The sequence below is a fragment of the Alligator mississippiensis genome, chromosome 1, assembly GCF_030867095.1.
Source record: "Alligator mississippiensis isolate rAllMis1 chromosome 1, rAllMis1, whole genome shotgun sequence".
NCBI classification, from domain to species: Eukaryota; Metazoa; Chordata; order Crocodylia; family Alligatoridae; genus Alligator; species Alligator mississippiensis.
In genome coordinates, this window is record NC_081824.1 from 474,579,697 (window position 1) to 474,592,013 (window position 12,317).

Below are 12,317 nucleotides of genomic sequence, written 5' to 3' on the forward strand. Positions count from 1 at the left end.
AGCAAAGGAGAGGCGCCGCAGCCGAAACCGGAAAGGAAGGTTTTGCTCTGTTTCAGTCGTCCGCAGCTCCTTCACAGGCAACAATTAAGGGTGTTCCTGTTAAACTACCGGTGGGTGGGTTCGCGCTCAGTGATTAACAGGTGTTCAATCACAACTGCAGACACTCACACTCTCACAGGCAACAATTAAGGGTGTTCGCGTTCAAATACTGGTGGGTGGGCTTACACTCAGTGATTAACGGGTGTTCAAGCACAACTGAAGCACAATCACAGTCTCACAGGCAACAATTAAGGGTGTTCCCGTTCAAATACCAGTGGGTGGGCTCACACTCAGCGATTAATGGGTGTTCAAGCACAACTGAAGCACAATCACACTCTTCCAGGAAACAATTAAGGGTGTTTCTGTTCAAATACAACCGGGTGGGTTCACACTCAGTGATTAACGGGTGTTCAAGCGCAACTGAAGCACAATCACAGTCTCACAGGCAACAATTAAGGGTGTTCCAGTTCAAATACCGGTGGGTGGGCTCACACTCAGTGATTAACGGGTGTTCAAGCACAACTGAAGCACAATCACAGTCTCACAGGCAACAATTAAGGGTGTTCCAGTTCAAATACCAGTGGGTGGGCTTACACTCAGTGATCAACGGGTGTTCAAGCACATCTGAAACACAATCACAGTCTCACAGGCAACAATTAAGGGTGTTCCTGTTCAAATACCGGTGCGTAGACTCACCCTCAGTGATCAACGGGTGTTCAAGCACAACTGAAACACAATCACACTCTCACAGGCAACAATTAAGGGTGTTCCTGTTCAAATACAACCCGGTGGGCTCACACTCAGTGATTAACAGTGTTCAAGCACAACTGAAGTACATTCCCGCTCTGCCACTAAGCACGGTGGCACCGACCAGTGAAGCGCATTGCCCCTCGGGGATTAGAGCCTGTTCCCCCTCAGGGATCAGCAGCTGCCCTTTTGATCCCCGCCCCTTTGACAAGGGCTCCCAGTGTACCCGTCTCTGCTCAGAGGCTTGCTGCTGCTGCTGCTGTTGCTGTGCTGCTCCTGGCGGGGAGAGCAGGGCTGTAGGAACGCCCCGCGAGATGCTGTCGTCATTGCGCTCGCTCAGGCTTTGAGCAAATCATCTCTCCTCTCATGGCCAGTGAGGAGGGGCGAGAGGCAGGGCAGTGTTGAGAGCGCATGAATGGGGGGGCCATTGGGCTACGTGGGGGTTTGGGGGGTGGTGCTTTGGACCTGTTGGGCACGAGATATTGCGGAAGGACTTTTCCGTGTGGGTTTCTGGTGCCAGAAGCTGCAGGTGACGACTGTGAGCGGAGGGGCCTCCGTGGCAGCTTGCGGTGTGTTTGGGGGGGCTGCCCATGGAGGCCCCAAGGTTTCCGAGGGGCTCACGGTATCGCTTCTCGGCCTTTTGGCTAAGATCAAGTGTAGGAACACATCACGGGCCACCACCAGTACACGGACCCCACCAGAAGAACAGCCACCGGACCGGACACAGAGGGGCCGCCTGAACCGCCCCCCTCTGCAACAGACAGACCTTGGTTCAAGAGGACTCATCAACAACGGACGACGACCCAGCGCCACCCGAAGAGGACCCCCGCGATAGACTATATCTAGACTGAGACACTTCATCTTCGGACCACTTTTTCCACCACTGCGGAGCATTGTCTCGGGTATGTGTGTTTCTATCCTCTTTCTCTCTCAGCGTCGCAAACCTCCCCCTCCCTCCCCTTCCCCACTCCCCTCTCCCCTTACCCTCGGGCTTAGTTGGCTAACTTTGTATCGCATGTAACCTAGTTGCGTTCCCAACCTCACCCCCATCCTTCTATTGTTAGTCCCTCGCCCGGGCGTTCTGTATTTCCCTATCGGCTTTGTCATCTTTTTTTTTTTTTTGGATTTACCATCCTTACCATCTACTAATAAAAGTCAATCTGGTCTCTTGGTGACGCTCCTGCTGCGGCGGCGGCAGAAGCGAAGCAGCGGCAGTTGGGCCGAGCCTCCCAGCCCCAGGAGGAAAATGGAGATCGAGTAGCAACAGCAGTGGTGCTGCGAAGCAGATGAGAGCAGAGCAGCAGGCGACGGTGGAGCAGATCGAGAGAGGAGCCATGGAGCCTCAAACGGAGATGGTGTGGGAGAATGGCGAGCTGATCGAAAGGGAGCAGAGCATGTGGACGACGGTGGTGGCGGGACGGAAGCAGAAGCAGGACGAGAGCAGCTGGAAGGAGCGAGAGCTGGCGGCAGATGAGAAAGGGAATCACCGGGAGCAGGCGACGATAGGTGGAGGAGAGACATCGGAGGAGAAGAGGAGAGCGGCTGAGTCAGAGGATGAGCAGCAGGAGCCATGGTGGAGCAAGGAAGACCCCCAAAGGCAAGTGAAACTACGAGCAAAAGTTTTTCTACTGAAGGAGGGCTTTGAAGGAGCAACTCGGCTCACGAGGACTGAGTTTATGGAAAAAGTGTTGTTTAGAGACATTGGCTTAAACCCGCGGGATCTGAGTGTTGTGATCGCGCATGAAAATTATAAAGTGTGGGGGTTAACTTTTTGGAACAGGAAAGCTTATGAGAAGTTTTGGGAAAGGCAAGGGAAGCTAACGAAAGAAGGTAAATTAAAAGGGCTACGGTTCGAAACAGGAGAGAGAGAGAGAGAGCGAGTCCTCTTTTTGAGAATGTTTAATGATAAGTTGGAAAAAGAGGACGTGGAGAGATGGGTGGAGAGACAAGTACAGAGTGTGATGTGGGTGGAGAGAGTACTGGATAAGTATAAGATCTGGACAGGGTCCTGGAGAGCGAGAGTGAGACTAATGGAGGACCCCCATTTCGGAGGGGTAAAGCATATCGCTCCCAACTTTTACATAGGGCCCCACAGGGGCTATGTGAGTTATTTTGGGCAGCCACGGCTGTGTAGTAGATGTGGGAAAGGGGGGCACATTGCAGCGTTTTGCTCACTAACCAGGTGCTTTAAATGTGGGGAGATGGGACACAGGGCAAGTGAGTGCAAAAAACAAATAAAATGTATCACATGTGGGGAAGAGGGGCACACATATAGGGCGTGTCCCTACTCCTATGCGAATAGGGCGAAAAACCAGGAGGAAAGAAGGGAGGAGGAAAAAGAAGCACAAGAGAGCGAGATGGAGGCAGACAACGAGTCAGCAATGTCTGCTAGTGAGGTCTCGGAGAGCCGGGAAGAATCGGTGTGTGAGGAAACAGAGGCAGGGGAAGGTTTGGAATTGGAGACAGGGTTAGAAATGTTGAAGGAGCTGGACAGATCGACAACTTCCACGATGGAAATCGTGGTGGAAAGAGAGCCTGAGGGCGGGAGAGAAGAGGGAAAACGGGCAGGGTCACAACCAGCCACAAAGGGTGATGTGGCATGCTCAGACGGGAGCCAGGATATCCCGCTGGGGCAGGCAGCGTGTGGGACAGAGAAAAAGCTAAAGAGAGAAAAGAAAGGGGAGAAGGGAGGAAAAGGGAGGAAGAGATGGGAAGAAGAAGAAAGGGGTGGGAGACAAAGGAGCGGGGACGAAACACCCAAGAGAACCCGCAATGGAGGAATGAAGCCCGGAAGGGAGGGGGAAGGGAGCGAGGGAGCGGAGGGTTATTTGAGCCCAGCCGCGATCGCTAACCTGGCTCACATGACCGGCATGAGGGAGACGGGGTCACTGGGTGACAAGGCAGGACGGGACGGGAAAGGGGAAGTAAGGGAAAGGTCACCACGGGTAAGGAAATGAGGAAAACACTAAGGATAATATCGTGGAATGTGAGGAGTCTATTGAGGAAGCAGCGATGGGAGGACATTAAGAAGATTTTAGAAACAACAGACGCAGAAGTGCTGTGTGTGCAGGAGTGTGGGATAGGGTGGGGAAGAGAGTGGAGCTGGTTGAGAAAGCGGTGGCGGTGGGGACCTTCTTGGTGGGCGGGAGCTGGAGGGAACAAAAACCTGGGGGTGGGAATTTTGATTAGGGAAGGACGGATGCCGCTACAAGTTAAAAGCGTGCAAGTGCTGGTGGAGGGACGGGTACAGAAGATGGTGCTGGAATGGGAAGGGCAGATAGTCACAATCTGGAACGTGTATGCACCGGCGGTGAAAGCAGAGAGGATGGTTTTGTTTAAAAAACTGGGGGTGTGTTGTGGGGGAGGAGGGCACCGAATCATAGTGGGCAATTTTAACTGTATCATAGAAAAAGGGGATAGGGTAGGGGAAGAACGTGAGGGAGAACTGGATGGAACAGGGAAATTGCTAGGGAAATGGGCACGGGAAGAAGGGCTAAAAGATATTTGGAAGGGTGAAACTGCTTGGACAAGGATAGAGCCAGGGGGGAGGAAAAGATCGAGGATAGATTTTGTGTTTGTGTCAGAAGGATTGAGAGTGCAAAAGAAGGAGGTAAGGGAAGCGGGAATTTCAGACCACAACATATTAAGAGTGGAGATAGGACAAGGGGAGGGCGGAGCACAGGGGAAGGGAGTATGGAAGTTGAATCTGAAGGACCTAGAAGAGGGGAAGGTATGTAGGGAGTTTGTGGCAGAATACAAGGGATGGAGAACGTTGAAAAGATATTTTGAAACCAGGTGGGAGTGGTGGCTAATGGTGAAGGAAAGGATCAAAGAGTGGTTTAAAAAGCAAGGGGGGAAACGGGCAAAGCAGCGACAGCACAGTTTGTTACGGAAGCAGCAAAGAGTACAAGGATTAGTAAAGGAAGCAGAAGCAGGAAAAGAAGTAAAAGAGGAACTGGGGACGGCCCGAAAGGAGGTGGAAGAGTGGTTTGAACAAAGAGGAAGGGAGAGAATATTTCTGGCACGAGCACCATGGGTAGAGGAAGGAGAGGAGTGGAGTGGATATTTTGCAAAGAGGGTTCGGAACGGGAAGAAAGAAATGAGGGAGATAATGACGCAAGGGGGGCAGGTAGTAAAGGAGCAGAAGGAGATTTTAAAAGAGGTAACAAGGTTCTATAGGGACCTGTACAGTAAAGGGGAGGCGGAAGAAGAAGAAAGGAGGGTAGAAGAGGAAGAAATGCAGCAATTAAAGGAAGAGGAAAGGGACGATTTGGGAAGAGAGGTGACAGTAGAAGAAATAGAAGGGTGTCTGAAAGGAATGAAGACGAATAAAGTCCCAGGGGTGGATGGGATACCGGGGGAATTTTACAGAAAATTTTGGGGGTGGTTGGGAACAGACGTCAAGGAGGTATTTAAAGAGATGATGGAAAGGGGAAAGGTAGGGCAAGGGTTTGCAGAAGGGGTGATAGTATTATTATATAAGAAGGGGGAGAAAAAGAGTTTGAAAAACTGGAGGCCAATCACGTTATTAAACGTGGACTACAAACTGTACACGAGAATGCTGGCGGAAAGAATGAAGGGGGTATTGGCACAGGTGATAGGGGAAGAACAGATGTGCGCGGTGGAAGGGAGAAAGATAACACAAACACACTGGGTGGTGAGGGACATAATAGAGTATGTGAGGGATAGGAACTGGAATATGGTGGTGGGAAACCTGGATTTGGAGAAAGCGTACGATAGGGTGAGGCACGAGTATCTGTTCACGGTGCTGGAAAAGATGGGGTTCCCGGGAAACTACATAGGATGGGTGAGGGAAGTGTATCGGGGGGCTTTCAGCAGGGTGCTGTTAAAAGGACACTTGGGAGAGGAGATTAAAATAGAGGTAGGGGTAAGGCAGGGGTGCCCTTTGTCACCAGGGCTTTTCGTGTGTGGGATAGAGGCGGTAGGAAGGAAGATAAGACGGGACGACCAAATTCAAGGGATAAAGATACCAGGAGGAGGAGAAGTGAAAGCGCTGCTATATATGGATGACGTAACATTCCTGGCGAGGGACAGGAGGTCAGTGAGGAGGGCGCTGGAACATATGGAAGAGTACGGAAGGGTAGCCGGAGCAAGATTAAATAAAGGGAAAAGTAAGATATGGGGCATAGGGAACTGGGAGGGTCTGGAGGAATATGGGTTGCAGGTGGTAGAGGGAGGGCTAAAAATATTAGGGATAAGCTTTGAGAAAGATGGAAAAGGGGAAACAGCGTGGGGAGAAGTGTGGGGGCAGGTTAGAAAGGTGTTGGGGATATGGGGAGGGAGAGGGTTGTCAAAGACAGGGAAGGTAAAATTAATCAAGTCAGTGATCTTACCGATCCTGCTATTTGTAGGGTGGGTATACCCCCCATCGTGGAGGCAAGCGAGGAGGATACAGAGGGAATTGTGTGTGTTTTTCTGGGGAAGTAAGGGAGAAAAGGTAGCACGTAGGGAGATTTATAAAGCGGGGGAGCTAGGGGGATGGGGTTTTCCAGAGGTGGAAACGTTCGTATATGGGCACGGGGTGGCAGCATTAGTCAGGGAAGCACGGAAAAGGGAAGAAATAGCGGGGAAATGGGCAAAGTACTGGGGAGGCAGAGTTTTGAGGGCATGGGGGGTATTTGGTGAAAGGTGGACAGGGATATGGGCAGGGAAACCATCACAGCATGTGGATAGGCTGGCGGCATTCGTCAGGGCAAAAGGTTTGGCCAAATTGGGGCTGGAAGGACTACAGAAAGCTAGGATGATTTTCAACACAATTAGGGAGAAAGATGTGTTGACAGACGTGGGGGATTTGGCATGGGAGCAGGTGAGAGAGGTGTGGAAGGGAATAGAAGACGCAAGGTGGAAAGGGACTCATAGAGACATAGCGTGGTGCATAGTGAGGCGGGTGTTATCAGTCAGGGAAGTACTACACCGATGGGGGCTGGTGAGATCGGCGGAGTGCCCACGGGAGTGCTGTACACAGGAAGAAACGGTGCATCACGTCTTTTGGGAGTGCACGTTCGCGAGAAGGGTGTGGGGAAGAGTAGGGAAATTTCTAAGGGCAATAGGGTGGGCACAGGGGGTGTCATATGAAAGCGCAGTGTACGGACTGGTAAAACAAGGAGAGAGGCAATGGGAAGTACGGGTGGTCTTGATGGGGATGAGGGTGGCATTATGGAAAACGAGATGTTTGTTAGTAGGGAAAGGGGTATACTTCACACAAAGGGAATGCACACAGCTAGGGTACTACGAGATTAAAGACTACATAAAGGGACAAGGAGAAAAGGGCAAGATGAGTAGGGCATGGCAAGGCGTTCGGTGGCAGGAATTATTTCAGCCGGCCGGGATAGGTTAAGGACAGGGAAAAGAAAAGAAGAAGAGAGAAAGAAGGGAAAGGAAAGCGTCGGGAAATAGGGCAAGGAAAAGCGTCAGGAATTAGGGAAAAGAGGGGAAAGGTGGAAATGAAACATTGGGAAAACAGTGGTAATGAGATAAAACTAAGGTGAATTGTGTGTGACAAATAAAGAACGATGGAAACAAGTTAAATGCAAATAAAATGGAGGAAAATACAAGACTATGTGAAAAGACTGTGTACAATGTGGAAATGTATTGTAAATGTTTGAAGTGTCCCAAGAACCTGTATGAGAAAAGAGCAAAAATGTATTGTCATGGAGTGAATTAATGGTTATGTATAAAAAGGATTCAGTGATACAACGGTGGAGAAATTGTGATTGGAAAGGGGACGGGTGTCCCCTACGATTGTGTTATGTATGATATTGTTTTTCTGTGAAATATTGTCAAAAGGAGATGGCGTAGAGAGACGATTAAACATTTTGATATTAAAAAAAAATCAAAAAAAAAAAATCTGTTCTTATCAGTTTAATCGCTGAAAAAAGACGGAGAAACACTTACTTTCGCCCCGCGCCCGGCCTGGTATTGCACTATTTCCAGGACCGGCGCCAACCCAGTCCGGCAGACTGCCGGAACTGTAGAGACAAAAAGTGAGTTGACTAGCAGCTTGCTTTCCTTTCTCCTGCTGCAGCGAGGGTTCTCGTCAGTCATGACGGGCTAGAGAAGGCGGTGCCGCCAGTACGTCCGAAAGGGTATCCGGTTGCGCAAGCGACCGTGCTTCCCAGGTTAGTAGCCAAAGGGTGTTCTGGCTCGCCGGACCCCGATAAAGCGAAAACCCCAGCTCGGGCTAGTAGCCGAAGACCTTGGGTCCCCCTCGGTCGGTAGGCGAACGCCAGGGTTCGGAGGACGGAACGTGGAGCAACACCCCCAGGTCTCAAGGACGCCCTGATCCACTGACGAGAACGCTCGAGGCACGGAGACCCCAGCTAGGGCGGAACGGCGACTGCGGATCCCGGAGGACCCTCCCAGGAGGGTAGACCAGCAAACCCGAGCCGGCGAAGAACCCCGACGCACCCCCCCCCCCACGATGTCGGGACCCCGACAGGCGGCGGCGGACCCCCGACCATCGATCGAACCCCGGAGGCAGAGAGACCCTCAAAGCCCGGAACCCCGGCTGACGAGAGCCGCCTCCCGGCGGAGGACCCCGGAGCCCGAGGACGCCCCCCGGACAACGACGGAACATCCCGAGCGACAGCGGAGCCCTCCGGACCCCCACGGCGCCTCGGTGACGACGGCGGGCCCTGAACGGCGACGACCCCCGGACCCCGGGGGCCCCGAGGATGCCCCCCCGAGGGTCTCCCCACGCTGGTGGAGGAGCCCCGAACCCCCCCGACACCGGACCCCCCCACGGACGACCCAGGGGAAGGAGCAGACGTGACGGCGCTCACGTTCCTCCCCTTCCCTCTTCCGGACAAGCTGTTCTGCCCGACCTGCCACCCGCCGAGACAGTACAGGTCGCACGGCGACATGAACAAGCACCTACGGCGCTTCCACCAGCTGCGCCTAGCTTTTTACTGCTCCCTCTGCGGCACCGAATACGAGGCCTTGAAGCTCCTCAAGAATCACCAGAAGGTATGCCAAGGCCACGGAGCAGAGAGGAGACCCGGCACGCTGGTGAGGTCCGCCGCCCCGGCCCGGCGCACCCAGGCCGCGGCGCGGAGACCCGCTAGACCGGCCACTCCACCGACAACCCCACCGGACCAGACCTCCGAGGACCACCCTACGGAGAGACCTGCCCCAACGACGCCACCGTGCAGGCCTCTGCCCAGGGACCCCCGACCGAACGCGACACCCCGACCGGACAGCCCTCCACCAGGACCCCCGGGGCCACCCGAGGCCCCCGCCCCGCCGAGGATTCCGGAGCCGCCGGGAGGAACCGAGCCGCTGGGTGCCCTCTGGCCCCCGAGCGTGCCGGAATCTCCCAGTGCGGAGCCCTCCCCACAGCAGAGGATGCCCTCTCCATGGCAGACCCTCTGGCTGGAGGAGCTCTCCCAGGCCACCACCTTCGAGGCTTTCGAGGCCTCGGTGGCCCGGCTCACACAGGAGCTCTCGGCGGCCGCCCGGCCCGGCCAACCCCGAGGAAACAACAACAGACCGGCGACGCGACGAGACCACAGGCCCCAACCGCAGAGGCGACCCAGGCGCCAGCGCTACGACCCAGCGGCAGCCTCCCGGATCCAGAAGCTGTACCGGGCCAACCGTCCCAAGGCGGTGAGAGAGATCCTGGAGGGACCCTCGGCCTTCTGCCAGGTCCCCCGGGAGGCTCTTTTCAGATATTTCAGCAGGGTCTTCAACCCTCCAACGGATGCCGCCACCCCACGCCCTGCGACCGTCGAAGCGCTGACCCCCGTGCCCCCGGCAGAGGGGTTCGAGGATGCCTTCACGCCGCAGGAGGTGGAAGCCCGCCTAAAGAGGACCAGGGACACCGCCCCCGGCAAGGACGGGATCAGGTACGGTCTCCTTAAAAAACGTGACCCGGGCTGCCTTGTTCTTTCTGTTCTCTTCAACAGGTGCAGAGAGTTCCGGCGCACGCCCGCCGCCTGGAAGAGGGCCATGACGGTCCTCATCCACAAGAAGGGAGACCCAAACGACCCGGGCAACTGGAGACCCATCGCCCTGTGCTCCACCGTCGCGAAACTCTACGCCGGCTGCCTGGCGGGCCGCATCGCCGACTGGGCGGTGACCGACGGAGCCGTCAGCCGAAGCCAGAAGGGCTTCATGTCCACGGAGGGCTGCTACGAGCACAATTTCACCCTCCAGATGGCCCTGGACAACGCCCGGAGGACCAGGAAGCAGTGCGCGGTGGCGTGGCTGGACATTTCCAACGCCTTCGGGTCCATGCCCCACCGCCACATCTTCGACACCCTCCGCAAGCTGGGCCTGCCGGACGGCGTTACCAACCTGGTGCGCGAACTCTACCACGGCTGCACCACAACCGTCCGCGCCACCGACGGGGAGACCGCAGAGATCCCCATCCGGTCGGGAGTGAGACAGGGCTGCCCCCTCAGCCCCATCATCTTCAACCTGGCCATGGAACCACTCCGAGCCGTGGCAGGCGGCCCCGGCGGGCTCGACCTCTACGGCGAGAAGCTGAGTGTCCTGGCCTACGCCGACGACCTCGTGCTCCTCGCCCCCGACGCCACCCAGCTGCAGCAGATCCTGGACGTGACGTCCGAGGCGGCCAGGTGGATGGGCCTGCATTTTAACGTCGCCAAGTGCGCTTCCCTGAACGTTGACGGGAAGCAGAAGAGCCGCGTCCTGGACTCCACCCTCACGATCCAGGGCCAGGCGATACAGCACCTGCGTGACTGAGAGGCCTACTGCCACCTGGGGACGCCCACCGGCCACCGGGCCAGGCAGACGCCGGAGGAAACCATCAACGGCATCGTGCAGGACGCACGCAAACTGGACTCGTCCCTGCTGGCCCCCTGGCAGATCGACGCGGTGAACACTTTCCTCATCCCCCGCGTCGCATTCGTCCTGAGAGGCTCGGCGGTCCGCAAGACCCCACTCAAGAAGGCGGACACCGAGATCCGACGGCTGCTCAAAAAGTGGCTGCACCTACCGCTGAGGGCCAGCAACGAGGTCCTGCACATCCCCTACCGGCAGGGGGGTGCCAACATGCCCCGCATGGGAGACCTCGGCGACATTGCCGTGGTCACCCACGCCTTCCGCCTCCTGACCTGCCCGGACGCGACGGTAAGTATCATCGCCGCCAGCGCCCTGGAGGAGACCGCCCGCAAGAGGATCGGGAGGCAACCCACCGGACGTGACTTGGCCACCTTCCTGAGCGGCTCGCTGGAGGGCGAGTTCGGCCGAGACGGCGGGGACTTTGCCTCGCTGTGGAGCCGAGCCCGCAACACCACGCGCCGCCTCGGGAAGCGCATCGGCTGCGCCTGGACTTGGACCGAGGAGCGCCGGGAGCTGGCAGTCTCCCTGCAGCCAGCCCCGCACGCCGACTCCGTGACCGTGACACCTCGCACGAGGACCTTCCTGGACAGGTTCCTGAAGGACGCCGTCCGCAACAATTACGCCGGTGACCTGACCCAGAGGGGACCGGACCGAGAGGGGACCGCCTGAACCGCCCCCCTCTGCAACAGACGGACCTTCGCTTCAAGAGGACTCATCAACAACGGACGACGACCCAGCGCCACCCGAAGAGGACCCCCGCGATAGACTATATCTAGACTGAGACAATTCATCTTCGGACCACTTCTCCCACCATTGCGGACCATTGTCACGGGTATGTGTGTTTCTATCCTCTTTCTCTCTCAGCGTCGCAAAACCCCCCCCTCCCTCCCCATCCCCACTCCCCTCTCCCCTCACCCCCGGGCTTAGTTGGCTAACTTTGTATCGCATGTAACCTAGTTGCGTTCCCAACCTCACGCCCATCCTTTTTATTGTTAGTCCCTCGCCCGGGCGTTCTGTATTTCCCTATCGGCTTTGTCTTCTTTTTTTGGATCCATCCTTACCATCTACTAATAAAAGTCAATCTGTTCGTATCAGTTTAATATCTGATATGTCCTCGATGTGAGGACTTTATATTAAATGGATTTTTGGAACTGGGAGATGGAGTCGGAGCTTGCTCCATCCACTCCACGCATGGGTCTGGTATTACAGTGCCTCCAGGAACGGTACACCTCCCCTCGGGGAGAACTTGCTGCTGTCAAAAAGTAGATCTCGTCGCTTCTTCAGAGACATCTGGAGGGGGCTGGTGCCAGGCAGGGACCCCCGGCAGTCTGGCAGGCAGGCTACTACTCGCCTGAAGCCTTCAAGATGGCGGGGTGGCTGGCTGCCCGGAGGAAAGCGGTCCCTCTGCCTGCACCTGCATGGAGAGCGCGGTCAGCAGCGTGCAGCTGAGGGGGTTGTCAGGGGCAGCCTGCTTGGTGACCCCCTGCGAACAGCTCTGTTACAGCGGAAATCCTCTGTCGCAGCAGAAATTGTGGGCTTTAGGATGCCAGAAAGCCATGGATGTTGTCGTCACACTGTTATGAAGCAAAACGAACCAAACTGAACACAGGCGGTACGGTACGGTACGGTACGGTACGGTACAGTATGTCTCAGAGGTCAGATGCGAGCCAGAACTGAAAGCTGGAAGGCCTGGGAAGAGCCAGAGG

General features: G+C 55.7%; 1 long non-coding RNA gene and 1 other non-coding gene across 2 annotated transcripts in view; one reads left to right on the forward strand and one right to left on the reverse strand.

Annotated features, from left to right (window-relative positions):
* The window catches only part of LOC132248755 (uncharacterized), a 54,441-nt gene that overhangs the window by 15,317 nt on the left and 26,807 nt on the right, over nt 1-12,317 (reverse strand). The window lies entirely within an intron of this gene.
* Nucleotides 11,661-11,845, forward strand: LOC132247848 (U2 spliceosomal RNA). The gene has a single exon (XR_009459273.1). It is a non-coding gene; the product is annotated as a U2 spliceosomal RNA (small nuclear RNA).